Source organism: Arachis hypogaea, chromosome 12 (genome assembly GCF_003086295.3).
Source record: "Arachis hypogaea cultivar Tifrunner chromosome 12, arahy.Tifrunner.gnm2.J5K5, whole genome shotgun sequence".
Lineage (NCBI taxonomy): Eukaryota > Viridiplantae > Streptophyta > Magnoliopsida > Fabales > Fabaceae > Arachis > Arachis hypogaea.
The window spans coordinates 80829318-80846264 of NC_092047.1; the positions used below are offsets into that span (position 1 = coordinate 80829318).

General features: G+C 37.6%; 1 non-coding gene across 1 annotated transcript; it reads left to right on the forward strand.

The window, feature by feature from the left end:
- Positions 1-204: 204 nt before the first annotated feature.
- Positions 205-308, forward strand: LOC112731376 (small nucleolar RNA R71). Its single transcript, XR_003167156.1, has one exon. It is a non-coding gene; the product is annotated as a small nucleolar RNA R71 (small nucleolar RNA).
- Positions 309-16947: the final 16639 nt, after the last annotated feature.

Genomic DNA, 16947 nt, shown 5'->3' on the forward strand with positions numbered 1-16947 from the left:
TGGTTCAGCTCCATGACTCCCTTAGTGTTGTGTCTCTCTGAAGCATAGTAGTACTCATTCTCAGCCACTGTCTCAATCACTTCAATGGCTTCTTCCACAGTCTTTTTCCTGTTCAATGAACCTCCTGATGAATGGTCTACAGCCTTCCTTGATTCATAAGAAAGTCCATCATAGAAAATATGCAATTGCACCCAGTCATGGAACATGTCTGGTGGGCATTTCCTTGTCAAATCCTTGAATCTCTCCCATGCCTCGTAGAGAGTTTCACCATCTTGTTGTCTAAAAGTCTGAACCTCAGATCGAAGCCTACTGACCTTTTGTGGGGGGTAGAAACGTGCCAGAAACTTGCTTTCCACCTCATCCCAGGTTGTTAGGCTCCCCTTTGGGAATGATTCCAGCCACTTAGCTGCCTTGTCCCTAAGTGAAAATGGGAACAAGAGCAGTTTATAGGTATCTTCCTGGACTCCATTGGACTTCACAGTATCGCAAATTCTCAGGAATTTTGTGAGATGTTGGTTTGGATCTTCATTAGCACTCCCACCAAATGAACAATGATCCTCCACAAGTGATATTAGCTGTGGTTTGAGTTCAAAATTGTTGGCCTGAATGGGTGGTTTCTGAATGTTGCTACCACAATTCCCAGAGGTTGGGTTTATGTATGAACCAAGAACCCTCCTCTCAGGAATGGCATTGTTTCCATCAGCCCTCTCATGGTTGTGAACTTCTCTATCCATGTTGAGATCTAAAGCTTCCTCAAAATTGTCCTCAGATTCTCCTTCAGATTCCTCTTCTCTCAGTACTCTCTTCCCTCTTGCTTCCCTTCTAAGTCTATGAAGGGTCCTCTCTGGTTCGGTATATGGAGGAGTTGATGTCTCTCCTCTCCTACCTGTCATACAAGAACACAGCACAGGCACCAAACAAGTGAAATACTCTTGGTTAATGGAAGAGTATGGTTAGAGCAGTTGAGGAATTAATTCAAATAGTTAGTGAGTCAGTGAGTTAGTTGCTTGAATTTAAAGGCATAAAGAAAGAAAACAAGTAACAGAGTGCAGAAGTTAAAATTCAACAAGTAACTTGAACTAAATTATCAAAACAAAAAAAAAATGCTCAATCTAGTTAACTTCCAATTTGAGAATTGTCAATCGAAAACCAATCCCCGGCAACGGCGCCATAAACTTGATGTGCATAAACTTGATATGCTACGATTTAGGAAATTGCACGATCGGCAAAATTCCTTCCGGCAAGTGCACCGGTTATCGTCAAGTAAAAACTCACAATAGAGTGAGGTCGAATCCCACAAGGATTGGTTGAGTGAGCAATTCGGATTAGAAGTATGTTCTAGTTGAGCGGAATCAAGATTTATATGAGAATTGCGGAATGTAAAATTGCATGAATTAAAGAGCGAGAAGCTAAATTGCTGAAATTAAAAGGGATGGGGGTGATTGCATGAATTTAATTGCAGAATGTAAAGAGAAAGTGGTAAACCAGGAATGGGGAGTTCATTGGGTGTTAGGAGATATTGAGATCTCCGAATCAAAACAACTTTTATCCCTTCCTCAACCAATGCATTCATTGAATTTTGCTTGGCAATCTTATATGATTGGATCCCAATCCCTTGGCTCACCAATTCTCTCTAAAAACAAACAAATTCCCAATCCCTTGGTTTAAATGTTCATAAGAAGAAATGATGCTCGATCACTGATTATACCACACAGTTTCATGAACCACAATTTGGTAGGATTACATGTCACAATATCCATCCAAACCCCAATCCAATTCACTGTGAGAAAGCTTCTCTAGCATGAATCCTCCATTCCTTTCCCAAGGTTCCGAAGGATTCCAATTATGGGTAGTTTCTTTCCCAAGACAACTACCCAATGGAATTAGATCGAGAAGCTTTCTAACAAAATTCAAGAGAAAAGATTGAAGAAGAAGATAAAACTATTATTGATTCATTGAATTACAATAGAGCTCCCTAACCCAATGAAAGGGGTTTAGTGAGTCATCGCTCTGAATTCAATTACAAAACTAAAAGAAAATGATCCAAAGTTCTCCGTGTAAAAGTTTTAACTAACTTAAATTCTATCCTATTTATACACTTTCTAAATTGAGCTTCTGTTGTGTTTCTTGGGCTTTGAGGCCTTTCCCTGATTTCCTTTTGCTTTGGGTTTATGGTCCATAATCCTGATGAGGCTGTGATCCAATTCTGTAACATTCATTGAGCAAACTTAGTGATAAACAAGTAATGACACAAGACTCAACAAATTGAAGCTCCAGACTCATCAATTCTTCAGGCCCAATCCCATAAACCATGATATTCAATTGGGTTTCATACCATAATACGTTTAAGTTAATGTTTGTGCTCAAATGCTAACTTAAACTTCAATATATTTGGCCCAGAAACCCCTTTCAAAAAGTGGCGTTTAAGTTGAAGTTTAAGTTTCAGTTTAAGGTTAAACTGAAACTTAAACGTGGAAATGGAAGAAAGCAACCCAGGAGTGTGAAATGTCGAACACGTTTAAGCTTCAGTTTAAGGTTAAACTGAAGCTTAAACGTGGAAATGAAGAAAGCAACCCTGGAGGAGCAATTGGGTCGAACACGTTTAAGCTTCAGTTTAAGGTTAAACTGAAGCTTAAACGTGGAAATGAGAAAGCAACCCTGGAGGAGAGAAATAGTCGAACACGTTTAAGCTCCAGTTTAAGGTTAAACTGGAGCTTAAACGTGGAAATGCTCCTGGTGCCTTTCTTACTTCTGGCGTTTAACCTCCAGTTTAAGGTTAAACTGGAGGTTAAACGTGGAAATGCTTCCTGGTGAGAAATTGTGTCGAACACGTTTAAGCTCCAGTTTAAGGTTAAACTGGAGCTTAAACGTGGAAATGCTCCCTTGGTGAAATTCTCATTCTGGCGTTTAACTTCCAGTTTAAGGTTAAACTGGAGGTTAAACGCCAGTTCCAGCATTTCTTAGCCTTCATGATTCTGGCGTTTAAGCTCCAGTTTAGGCTTAAACTGGAACTTAAACGCCATTTCCAGCATTATATGGCTTGGTAGTTTAAGTTCCAGTTTAAGCTTAAACTGGAACTTAAACTCCACATGTGATATTCAAGCTTCCTTTATTGATTTTGTTGCTTCCTTGCCTAGCCTCTTCTTCCCTGAAATCATCCAAACAATTGCATCAAAGTCTTGCAAAATTTCATGAGAAATCTTCCATTCATAGCATTCAAGTAATATAACTAAAAACTCATGGAATTTGCATCAAAATCATACTGTTTGGATGGTTCATTGCTTTGTTATTCATTTAACCATTCTTGGTTACTTTAAGCTCAAGAAAATGCATAAAACAACTAAAACTAACAGAAAAATGCTAGTGAAACTAGCCTAAGATGCCTTGGCATCACGAACGTAGCATGAAGGAGATACTAGAAACTCCAGTGGACAGTGCGGAGCATGACTTTGTACTGGAACAAGTGGAGGAAGCCGAAATTATCAAAGAAGAAGAATTGGTTGAAGACTTGAGAGATGCTGAACCTCCATGGGAAAGTCAAGTTACAGAGCCCCCTTCTAAGGGGTTTGAATTTGATATTGAGGAGGGTGTACAACCTCCAAGGCCTATCATGGTTGAAGACTTTGAAGGGGATGATCAAGAGATGGATTCAATCATTGATGAATTCTTATCTACAATTGAATCCGCTCCCATTGGACTTGACATGGAGATTGAAGAAGAAGAAGCACAACCTCCCATACCCTTGGTAAGCAATAAAGAAGCGACTAAATTGGAAGAAAGCTACCAAGAGGAAGAGGTTGAAATTAAAGAGACCTGCAAGGAGGTGGAAGTTGTCAAGGAAGAGCTCAAGGGAATGGAGCTGGAAATCACCTTGCCAAAATTATTGGAGACCTCTCCCCCAAAGCCATCACCATCCACCCCTTCATTCAAGTGGGTAAATCTCTCATCTCTAAGCTTAATTAGCTCACTTGAATATGCTTTGCTTGAGACAGATGGGAAACTTAGAGCTCTTTGTGGCTATAAGAATAAGAAGGAGATGGTTAGTGGTAAGAGTTGTCATGCAAGGTTCAATATGGTTGCATGCTCCAAATTGAAGTATAAGGGTTGGTATAATTCTCAAATGAATGGGTCTAGGAAGCTGTTTGGATGCCTGAGTGAGAATTGGGATTGCTTACCACCCGGTTGGAACAAAGATGGTCAACAAGAAGATGGGCGCAAAAGCAAGGTTTGGGACCCCGGAATTCATTCCAGCAATCAACACTCATAGGGCCTTGTCACTTGCTTTAACTTGCTTGAAGGCCTTATGCAACTAGTTTGGGACCTCGGAGGCCATTGGAATCACAAACATTGGTGGAGATTCCTGGATGAGTTCAAGCACAAGCCAACATAACAAAGGACTCCCCAAATGTCCAACTTAAGGACTTTAACTAAAAGTGCTAGGTGGGAGACAACCCACCATGGTATATTCTTTCCTTTTTGTTCTTAGTTTTATTTTATTTTATTTTCACTGGTGTTCATTCATAATTTCTGCATAGTCATCTGCATTCTGCATTTGCATCTGCATATTGCATAAAACAAAAAAAGAACACGCACATGACGCGTAAGCGTCGCTGACGTGTCCGTGTCACAGGTGCGTTGGGAAGAAAATAAAATTGAACAGAAAGTCACGTGAAAGCGTGGCTGGAGGCGTGGCTTAGGCACAAACATGTCCACGCGACCGTGTCGCTGACGCGGCTGCGTCATTTTGAAAATAAGCCTCCCACGCGTACGTGTCACCGACGCGAACGCGTGGCCCTGCAAAATCGACGTAAAGAGGTGTTTGGCAGTAAGTTATGATGGAGCTGGGCTGCACTCGTTCTAGAAGCCCAAGCCCTACCACGCGAACGCGTGCTCTAAGCGTCTGCGTTGTTTTTAAATTATGGCCACTCACGTGATTGCGTGACCCACGCGAACGCGTCATCCTAAATTTTGGCAAAATGCATTTAAAACAGAGAGTTGTACGAACGCAAGGCTGCACTCGCGCCAATAGCACAGGCCACGCGATCGCGTGACTGATAAACCACTATTTTATGATTTATCTTGTACTCAATTGAGTGGTTTTTATCTACTCTTTACCCACTTATTCATACTATTTGCATGGCTTTAAATTTCCTTCCTAATTATGTGTTTTGATTGAAAACATGCTTCTTTGATCTTATATTTGCTTATTATTAATCCTCTCTTATTACCATTAGATGTCTTGATATGTGTGTTAAGTGTTTTCAGATATTATAAGGTAGGAATGGCTTGGAGGATGAGTAGAAAGCATGCAAAAGTGGAAGGAATACAAGAAGTTGGAGAAATTGCTAAGCTGTCCAGCCTGACCTCTTCGCACTCAAACGGCTATAACTTTAGCTACAGAGGTCCAAACGATGCGGTTCTAGTTGCGTTGGAAAGCTAACATCCGGGGCTTCGATTTGATATATAATATATTATAGTTCACCTGATGCTAGGTGACGCGACTGCGTGATCCATGCGGCCGCGTCGCAGTGACGGAAATCCAGCGTGGCAAAATTCGAAACCAGCAAATTCTGGACTGTTTCTGACCCAGTTTGCGGCCCAGAAAACACAGATTAGAGGCTATAAAGTGGGGGACTGTATCCATTCATGAAAAGGCTCTGACAATTCACAATTTGAGGAGTAGATGTAGTTTTTAGAGAGAGAGGTTATCTCCTCTCTCTTAGGATTAGGATTTAGGATTTCTCTTAGTTTTAGAGTGACTCTCAATCCCAGGTTCAATGTTCTTTTTATTTCTTTTCTCAATTTAATTTATGAACTCTTTATGTTTATCGCGTCACCTGACCTTATCACGCACCTCGCGACCGCGTCACTCACGCGTCCGCGTCACCAGCGGCGCACAGATTGTCCAGAACAGCGAAATTTCTTATCTTTTCTTCTCTAATCCTTATTTTTCTTATCTTTTCTTATTTCTTTCTTCTTCCTTTCTTATCTTCTTTCCCTTCTCATCTCTCTTATTTTTCTTTTTATTTTATTTTAGTTTATTTACATACTTTTATTCATTGCATTATTTTCATTGGTGTTAGAAATTTATTTGGGTCATTATTTCTATATTTTACTTGTGGATTATTAGAGGAATTATTTGACAATTATATATATTTATTTTTCAAGGGTTGCTTGCATGTTCAATTTATTATTTTCACTAGATTATTTAACATGCATGCTATGTGTTTGTGAAAAAGCTCATATGGCATTATGCACTTCTCTATGTTATTCTACTATTCAATGCTTGCTTTTCATAAACTCCCTTTACTATTTTAATTGAATATAATTGTCAATACAAACATGGTAATTTATTACAAGTAATGCTTGGTCTATGCTACTCATGCCCTTTTCCGGCATGCCAATAAACACCCAGCATCCACTTATCTTTCGATGCACTGGCTATTTTTCATTGCTGACTCTTCACATGTACTCGAGAACATGTGTTAATGTCAATTACATCCTAATGTGCATCCCATCACCACTCTTCCATTCTCTTCCTTGCTATATATCTATTGAATTTAATTTACTTTCTCTTCCCTTCTTCAGGATGGCCACCAAGGAAGGAAAGGAGAAAGCTACTCCCAAACCGCCGGCAAGGAAAGAAAAAAAAAAAAAGAGCCCAGCTGAGAAACTACAACCCTCATTCACTTGCACATCTTAGCATGCACCGAGGATGGTGCAATCTTTAAGTGTGGGAAGGTTGATACCGATCTCCATGGGTTAGTTATTTCCTCTTTCAACACCAATGTTTTATTTTATTTGTTTGTTCATTATTGCATTTGCATGTTTAATTGCATATTTGTTTGATTTTGTGCATTTAGTTACTACTTGGTTAAAATAATAAATTTCTTTTTAGGACTCTATTTTTGAAAATTTTCACTAATTTAAATTTGAAAATATATATATATATATATATATATATATGTTAAAACTTGTTTGAAGTTGTATTTGGAACATGGTTTTTAAGCCAAAGAACACACAACCTGTGAGATTTGAGCTTATTTATATGGTTACATTATTTAACCATAAATATTTTATTCCTGTGTGTTTCCTTCTCTATGATTGTAATCTATTTTTTTGTTCCATTCTATATGTCCAATATTTAGTGTGTTTACATGCTTGCATATGATTGAGGCCATTGTTTGATTTTAGCTCACTTATCCCAAAATTAGCCTACCTTTTACATCAGCCTTGTTAGCCCCCTTGAGCTTTTAATCCCCTTCTATTCTATAACCACATCACTAGCCTTAAGCGGAAAACAAATTAATTATCCCAATTGAATCTTTGGTTAGCTTAAGATAGGAATTGTGTAGCAAATAAGTGTGGGGAAATTTTGGGAACATGGGTTGATAAGGGAATGTAACATGTTTCTAATTTATTTGAATATTAGGAAATTGGGAACCTACTCATGAAAAAGCAAAATAGAAAAATCTATGTGCATTGATAAGTTATGTTTATTTCTCTACAAAAAAAAAGAAGAAAAAAAAAATATATATATATATAATATAATATAATATAATATAAATAAATAAGTAAGGGGACAAAATTACCCCAATGTTAAGTTAATAAAAGATCAATGTACATGTGATAAAAAATTAAAAGAAAATTTGGTACATGAGTATGGGAATTATACAAAAGTGGGAATTATGGGTAGCTAGGCATGAATTTAAAAGTATATAGAGTATATGTATATTAGGTGAGAGCTTAGGTTAATTGAAGATTCATATTATAGCTCACTTGGCCATACATATATCCTTACCTTTACCTCAGCCCCATTACAACCTTGAAAAGACCTCATGATGTTTGCATTGGTACATTAAATTTTTGTTGATTGGTTAGATGAAGAACAAGGTTTAGAAAGCATGACTAAAGAAGAGTAGAGTGAATAACCCTATACACTTGAGAGATTAGAGTGATATACACTTCCAGTGAGGGTTCAACGCTTAAATTCTATGTTCCCTGCTTTCATGAGCTGTCTTCTTACAAGTTCATTTGCTTTTTATTGTATGATTTGAATTAGTGGAAATTGGTTTGTATTTATCTTGGAGAACTTATTTACTCTTAACCAAGTAAGTCAAAGCATTTAGCATGTAGTTGCATTCATAGGTTGCATTTCATACCATTCCTCTTCATCTTTATAGCTTCTCTTGAGCTTAGCATGAGGACATGCTAGTGTTTAAGTGTGGGGAGGTTGATAAACCACTATTTTATGGTTTATCTTGTACTCAATTGAGTGATTTTTATCTACTCTTTACCCACTTATTCATACTATTTGCATGGTTTTATATTTCCTTCCTAATTATGTGTTTTGATTGAAAACATGCTTCTTTGATCTTATATTTGCTTATTATTAATCCTCTCTTATTACCATTAGATGCCTTGATATGTGTGTTAAGTGTTTTCAGATATTATAAGGCAGGAATGGCTTGGAGGATGAGAAGAAAGCATGCAAAAGTGGAAGGAATACAAGAAGTTGGAGAAATTGCTAAGCTGTCCAGCCTGACCTCTTCGCACTCAAACAGCTATAACTTTAGCTAAAGAGGTCCAAACGATGCAGTTCCAGTTGCGTTGGAAAGCTAACGTCTGGAGCTTCGATTTGATATATAATATGTTATAGTTCAACTGACGCTAGGTGAGGCGACCACGTGATCCATGCGGCCGCGTCGCAGTGACGGAAATCCAGCGTGGCAAAATTCGAAACCAGCAAATTCTGGACTGTTTCTGACCCAGTTTGCGGCCTAGAAAACACAGATTAGAGGCTATAAAGTGGGGGACTACATCTATTTATGAAAAGGCTCTGACAATTCACAATTTGAGGAGTAGATGTAGTTTTTAGAGAGAGAGGTTATCTCCTCTCTCTTAGGATTAGGATTTAGGATTTCTCTTAGTTTTAGAGTGACTCTCAATCCCAGGTTCAATGTTCTTTTTATTTCTTTTCTCAATTTAATTTATGAACTCTTTATGTTTAGATTGATCTTCTATTATTAATGCAATTCGAGGTAATCTCAGATTTAATTTTGCTTTGCTTTATTTATAAGTGCTTTCAATTTAACTTACACATTTTCTTCCTTTTGGCTTTGGTTAAATAATTGGTAACTCTTGAGTTATCAAACTCATTGTTGAATTGAGAATTGGAATTCTTCAAGAATTAATTCATCCACTTAACTTACCTTCATAGTTAGAGGTTAATAAAGTGGGAGAAAAATCCAATTATCATTACAATTGCTAAGGATAACTGGGATAGGACCTCCAGTCTTCATACCTTGCCAAAAGCTTATTTTACAGTTATTTATTTATTTTACTTGTCATTTAAATATATCTGTGCCCATTGCCCAAACTCAACATTCCCCAAAAACACACTTTTTCATAATCAATAATAAGAACACCTCCCTGCAATTCCTTGAGAAGACGACCCGAGGTTTGAATACTCGGTTATCAATTTCAAAGGAGTTTGTTACTTGTGACAACCAAAACGTTTGTACAGAGGGATTTTTGTCGGTTTAGAGACTATATCTACAACGCGACTGTTTTTATGACATTCTTTACTGGCAAAAATCCTAACGTCAGTATCCCATGCGTCTGCGTCACCTGAAAAATATCGCACACCACGCAACCGCGTGAACCACGTGTCTGCGTCACATGCAACGCACAACTTATCCAGATTAGCCAAATATCTTATCTTTTCTTCCCCAAATCCTAATTTTTCTTTTCCCCTTCTTATTTCTTTCTTCTTCCTTTCTTACTTTCTTCTTCTTCTTCATCTTTTTAACTTCTCATCCTTCTTCACTTTTATTCTATTTTTACTTAATTTATTTGCATACTTTCATTCATCGCATTTTAATTTTGTGCATATTTTTATTTTTTTCTAAATTTATTATTTTTCCGTTGGTGTTAAATTTTCTTATTTAACTGTTGCATCTTCTCTTGAATTATTCTTGTGCTTCATGACTTGTTTTACTCTGACTGGGTATTATTCTTCATAAGTCAATGCTACTCCTTCATGATACTTATATCTTCTTGCATTGATATGCACTTATACTATCTTGCATTACCCACACTCTCTCCCTATTGTTGCAATTTTTGCACTATTGGTATGCCATGTGCTTCTACTATTTTCTCGCTTGCATGTTGTAGCTACCATGTAACTGAGACTCTCACTATTTGACATTAACCCAACCATATTTTAAATTGTTTCCTATCTTTGTTTTTGGGTTACTTTTCTTCTTTTTTCTCTTCTTTCAGGATGGCCACCGAGGAAGGGAAACAGAAAACTTCTGAATGGGGAGACAAACAAGTCCATCTGCACAATCCTTGGAGACAAGCATCAGTTGGAGCAACCCGTCCACTTGCACATCTCAGCATGCACCGAGGACGGTGCAATCTTTAAGTGTGGGGAGGTCGATAGCGACTTCCGTGGGTTAGTACCTTCCTGTCTCAACACCAATGTCTTATTTTCTTTTTAGTTAGTTGTTGCATTTGCATGTTTAATTGCATGTTTGTTTGATTTTGTGCATATTTTACCACTACTTGGTTAAAGTAATAATTTCTTTTTCAAGAAACTTTTTATAACATTTCACTAATTTGACTTAAACTTTTTGAAAAATTTGTTTGAAGAAATATTATACTGGAACATGGTTTAGAGCTCGAACACACAAAACCAGTGAGATTTTGAGCCTACTTGATTGGTTGCATCTTATCAACCAATATTTTATTTTTTTGGTGTGTGCTGTTCTCTCTAAAATTGTGATCTTTATCTTGCTTGATTCTATATTTCCATTGTTTGATGTATGCTTGCACTTATATGATTGAGGCCTTATTTCACTAAGCTTACATACCCATATGGCCTTACCTTTCATTATCCCTTGCAAACCAATTTTGAGCCTATTTTACCCCTTTATTCTTTACTTTAGCTCATCACTAACTCTAAGTGGAAAATAATAATGTCCTTAATTTGAATCCTTGGTTAGCTTAGACTAGTGAAAGTGCTTATGATTTAAGTATGGGAAAATTGGGTTTGGAAACATTTGGTTTGAGAATTGAGTATGTTAGAATTTTATGAAAATGTGAATGAAATGTTTTGGACATGTTCATGCATTCAATAATTTAATCATATGCATTGAGAAAAACAAAAGAAAAAAAAAATATATATATATATATATATATAAAGAGAAAAAAATAAAGGATAAAAAGAAAAGAAAAAGAGCAAATAAGAAAAAGGGGACAAAATGCCCCAAAGTAAGTGGTGAAAGCAATGCATATGTACTGTACTTGAAATTAGAATGCATGAATATGTGAAAAACATGGTTAATGGATAGTTAGGTTTTGTACTTTGAATACATGGATTGTCTAAAGTTAGGTGGAAAGTTTAAGTTAATTAAGGATTTAGATTTTAATCCACTTGGACAAATACAATCCTACCTTGACCCTAACCCCATTACAACCCTTACAAGACCTCTTGATATGTGTATTTTGTGCATCAAATTTTTGTTGATTGTTAGATGAAGAGTAAGCCTTAAAAAGCAAGATTAGTAGAGAATTGAGAGATCGAACCTCAAACACCTGAGCGATTAGAGTGTATACACTTCCGGTGAGGGTTCGATGCTGGATTCCTTGTTCCCGGCTTTCATGAGCTATTTTCTTCTGCAAGTTTACTTGTACTTTATTTTGTGATTTGAATTAGTGAAATCCAGTTCATATTTGTTCTTGAAAGGTTTATTTACTTTTAACCAAGTAGGTAGAAGCATTTCACATTTAGTTGTATTCTTATAGATAGGTTGCATTTCATACATTTTACCATTCCTCTTCACTATTATAGCTTCTCTTGAGCTTAGCATGAGGACATGCTAATATTTAAATGTGGGGAGGTTGATAAACCACTATTTTATGGTTTATATTGTGCTAAATTGAGTGATTTTTCATCCATTATACTCATGCTTATTCATAGAAATCGCATGTTTTACGTTTCCCTTCCTGATTTTGTGCTATGATTGAAAACATGCTTCTTTGGCCTTATATTTGCTAATATTAATTCTCCCTTTATACCATTTGATGCCTTGATATGTGCGTTAAGTGATTTCAGGGATTACAGGATAGGAATGGCTTAGAGGATGGAAAGGAAGCATGTAAAAATGGAAGGAATACAAGAAACTGAAGGAACTGCTAAAGCTGTCCAGCCTGACCTCTTGGTACTAAATTGATCATAACTTGAGCTACAAGGGTCCAAATGACGCGGTTCTAGTTGCGTTGGAAAGCTAACGTCCGGGGCTTCGCAACGATATATAATTTTTTATAGCTTCCCTGAAGCCAGGCAACGCGAATGCGTGGATCACGTGGACGCGTGACCTGGCAAAAACTCAATCCGCGCGAACGCATAGACGACGCTTCCGCATGACTTTACAGTGACCTGTACGTACCAGAAATCGTTGGTGGCAATTTTTGGGCTGTTTTTGACCCAGTTTTCGGCCAAGAAAACACAGATTAGAGTCTATAAAGTGGGAGAATCAATCCATTAAAAAAAAACATAATACAACATATGGAACATTCAATATACAATTTTAGGTTTTAGATGTAGTTTTTAGAGAGAGAGAGGCTCTCTCCTTTCTCTTAGGTTTTAGGATTAGGATTTCAATTTCTTCTCAGATTCTAGGTTCAATGTTCCTTTAAATTAGGATTCTTATATTTTCATTTATTCTATAGTATTTTTCTATTTAAATTTTATTATTTATTTAATTGCTTCCAATTTTATTTCAATTATCATCTCTACTCTTTTATATCTTTGATCCTTATTCAGAGTTACAATTGGAAAGCTTTTATGACATTATTAATGCGAAGAGTATTTTTATATTAAGGACATTATTTGTTTGATTATCTTCAAGTATTTATTTAGTCATTTATTATGTAAAATTGGCATCCATGTCAATGGAGTAGATTTTCCACTTGACATGGGGGTTGATCAAGAGGAGACACTTGAGTTGGAATGCTCAAGTGCTTAGTTAAATTGGACATTGTTGGCTAATTCTGTATCTACTAACGCTAGACCTTCCCAAGGGAAAGGACTAGGATTTATGGATAAGAGTCAGTTCAATCGCTTGACTTTCCTTTACTCAGTAAGGGTTAACTAAGTGAAAACAACAACCTCTTTACACTACACTTGAGAAGATTCCAACAAGGATAGAACTTTCAATTAATCACACCCCCGGTCAAGGCTTTTTAATTAATTATATAATTTCTCTTTTTAATTTCCACTGCTTTAAATTATAATTATTTATTTTTCTATTCTCAAACTCAAAATCTTCTCAGAAAAACCCAATTCTCATCACACCTGATAAGGATAACTAGGATAGGACTTCCAATTCTCATACGTTGCCAAGAGATTTTATTATTATTAATTTATTTTTCTTGCCATTTAAATTACTTGTTCAAACCTTTCAAAACCCAAAAATATATCTTTTTCCATAACCAATAATAAACACACCTCCCTGCAATTTTTTGAGAGATGACCCGAGGTTTCAATACTTCGGTTATCAATTTTATTGGGTTTGCTTAAGTGACAACCAAAACTTTTGTACGAAAGGATTCTCTGTTGGTTTAGAAGATATACTTACAACGCGATTATATTTTATAAAAATTCTTTACTGGCAAGAAATCCCGTTCGTCAAGCCCACCGAGCCAGCAGCACGCCCTTCAGGAGGCGATGATCCCTCACACCCAGCTTGACTAGAGCATCGAGGACGATGCTGTGATATAAGTGTAGGGAGGTCGCTGTCTGATAACCCTCATTTTTAGGGTTTATCATGCATAGAATCTAAGGGTTTTATCAATGATCTTTCACACTTATTCATATAAAACTGCATGATTTTGTGTCTCTTTCCCATTCTACCTCATAGATGAAAATATGCTTCTTTTGCATCAAAAATTGAGATATTGTAATCCTCCTCTATTACCATTAGATGCCTTGATCCATTTGTTAAGTGATTTCAGAAGTTATAGGGCAAAAATGGCCAAGGGGAATGAAGGAAGCATGCATGAATGGAAGGAGCATGAAGCAAATCAAGGAATTGAGGTTTGCACATGCGTGCGCACGCGTATCGTGCGCGTATGCGTGGATGCGCTCATCCAGAGCCAGCGCAGCGGAGCCGAGCGAGGAGCCGGCGCGCTTATATGGCTGGGCCATATCCCTTATGACGCTCGTGCGCACCGTACGCCTGCGCGCAGATCGCAAAAGAACCCAAGGACGCGTACGCGTGCAGTGCGTGTACGTGTCGATGTGCACACATGATTTTTTAAATGAAACACGTGCCTAGCGATTTCAAGGGGTTCCCAGGCCCTGTTTTGGAGCAGATTTTGGAGGGAAAAGCTTAAGAAGACCAAGGCTTAGGGGTGTTAGGGGAGAGTCATATTTTGAGATATTTTTAGGAAGTTAGTTACATTTTTTTTAGAGAGAGAAACTCCAACTTCTCTCTAGGTTTTCATCCTCCATTGCAAGTTTCCTTTGAATTCTTGGTGAGATCTATTGCTAATTGACTTTTTGTTTTGCTATAGGTGTAGATCTACTCTTCTTCTACTCTTAATTGATGTTCTTTTGGTTCAATTTCTTAGATCTATATTTGGTTCACTTTGTTACTTTGAATGTGGATTAATGAATTGAGGTTTCATTCAATTGTGTGATTGTTGATGATTGTTTGGAATAGATAGCTTTAATTCGATTCTCTTCACTCAATTGCCTCATGTTTTCTATAATTGCTTACCAATTGTTTGTGATAATGACAACCTTAGCTATGGAGTAGATTTCTCTCACTTGGCTTAGGGGTTGAGTTATTGGAGACACTTGAATAGTGGATATCAATTGTAGATTATGAATTGAAAATTGCTAATTGGCTTGGAGTGCTCTAAAGCTAGACTTCCCTAGGGTGAGACTAGGACTTGTGACTCAAGTTAGTTACTCTCACTTGACTTTCCTCCATTGTTAGGGGGTTAACTAAGTGAAGCAATAATCAACTCTTATCATAATTGAAGGAAACTATAATGATGGAACTTCCAATGCTTACCCTTGGCCAAGGCTTTTATTTCCATTAATTGTTGATTGCTTTGCTAGTTTGAATTCTTGCACCCACTCTCAAAACCCCAAAGGCTTTCCTAATCAATGATGCACATTCTAAAGCAATTCCTAGGGAGAACGACCCGGGATCAATACTCTTGGTCATAGATTTTAGAATTGTTTGATGCGGTATTCGTATGTTGGTTAGACTATACTCACGATCGGATTTATCACTAGTTTCTAATTGGCATAAGAATATTTCCGTTCATCAAAATGGCGCCGTTGCTGGGGAATTGCTTATGTGTGCCATTCTATTGGTTAGTGTGAATATGTTGATATGTGAATACTTGGATTTCTCTCTTAATTGATTGTTTGCTTGTTTGATTGTTAGTTAGGATTAATCCTTGTTTAGATGCCGATTGATTTCATGAGTTTCTTATCTCCTTCATTGTATGACGCGTTCACTACCAAATTCGAGCTTAGCACCCGGCCCTTTGATTCGGAAATTGAAAGTACCTTGCTTCATATTAGGTAAGCTCGGAGGCGGTTGGTCTTTGAGGAAGGTGAAAAGGTTCTTACCAATTCACCAACCATATCATTGTCATCCAATGAAGGCACCAATTATTCTTCCATTGATACTACTAATAGTTTTTTTTTTATCTAGGTTTTGACAACATGGCCGCTCCAAGAAGAGTTACTCTCAAGAAAGCGGGTGCACTGGATTTTGTTCTCCAACCTCTACATGTGCTTCATCCCAACTTGAATGCAAACTTTGAACTCAAGACCGCTCTCATCAATCTCTTACCAAAATTCCATGGACTTCCCGCACAAGATCCAATTAGACACCTCAAGGACTTTCATGGTGTATGCTCGACTACTAGGCAGGAAGGATCCGATGAACTGGCTATATGGTTGTTTGTCTTTCCCTTCTCTCTTGAGGAAAGAGCCAAGGAGTGGTTCTATACCTTGCCTAGTGATGTTGTGTCCGATTGGGATTTGCTTAGGAGAGAATTCCTTGATAAGTTCATGCCCGTGGAAATGATGGACAAGCTAAGGAAGGAGATCTCATGTATTGTACAAGGCGAGATGGAAACTTTGTATGAATATTGGGAAAGGTTTTGCAAACTTCTTGATTCATGTCCCAACCATATGATTGACACTCAAGTCTTGCTTAGCTATGTGTGCCAAGGCATGAGGGAGCAAGATAAGAATTTATTGGATGCTTCAAGCAACAGTTCTTCGTCAAAGTATCGGACGGCGGAGGAGGCATGGCAACTCATTACCGACTTGGCCGAGTCCACTCAACATGCTAGACGAAGAGTCAACCGTCCAAAGGCCGTGAATGAAGTTTCTTCTAGTGGTGAGACCGCTACCCTTACCAAGACTTTGTGTGAAATGACAAGCCTTCTAAAGCAACTCCAAGTGAATCAACAACCACCTCCATCTCAACAACAACCTTCTCCTCAAAACCAACAATGTCAACAATTGGTCCCCCAAAGAGTGTGTGGCATTTGCTCATGCTATTCCCACTACACGGACGAATGTCCAAGTCTCCAAGAAGATAACACTCTAGCGGCTACCCACAACTTTTATGATCGCCCCTACTATGAACGTTCCAATCAAGGATACCATAACCAAGGGAGCAACTATAACCAAGGGTACCCCCAACAAGGAGGCAACTATAGCCAAGGGAGTAACAACTCCAATCAAGGATGAAGGGATAGCTCCAACCAAAGTTGGCAGGACAATTATCAACAAGGAGGAAGGGACAACGGAGGCAACCAAAGATGGAACAACAACACTTTACAAAACCGCTACTCACAAAACCCCCCAAACCAACAACCAAATCAAGGAAGGAACTATCAAAC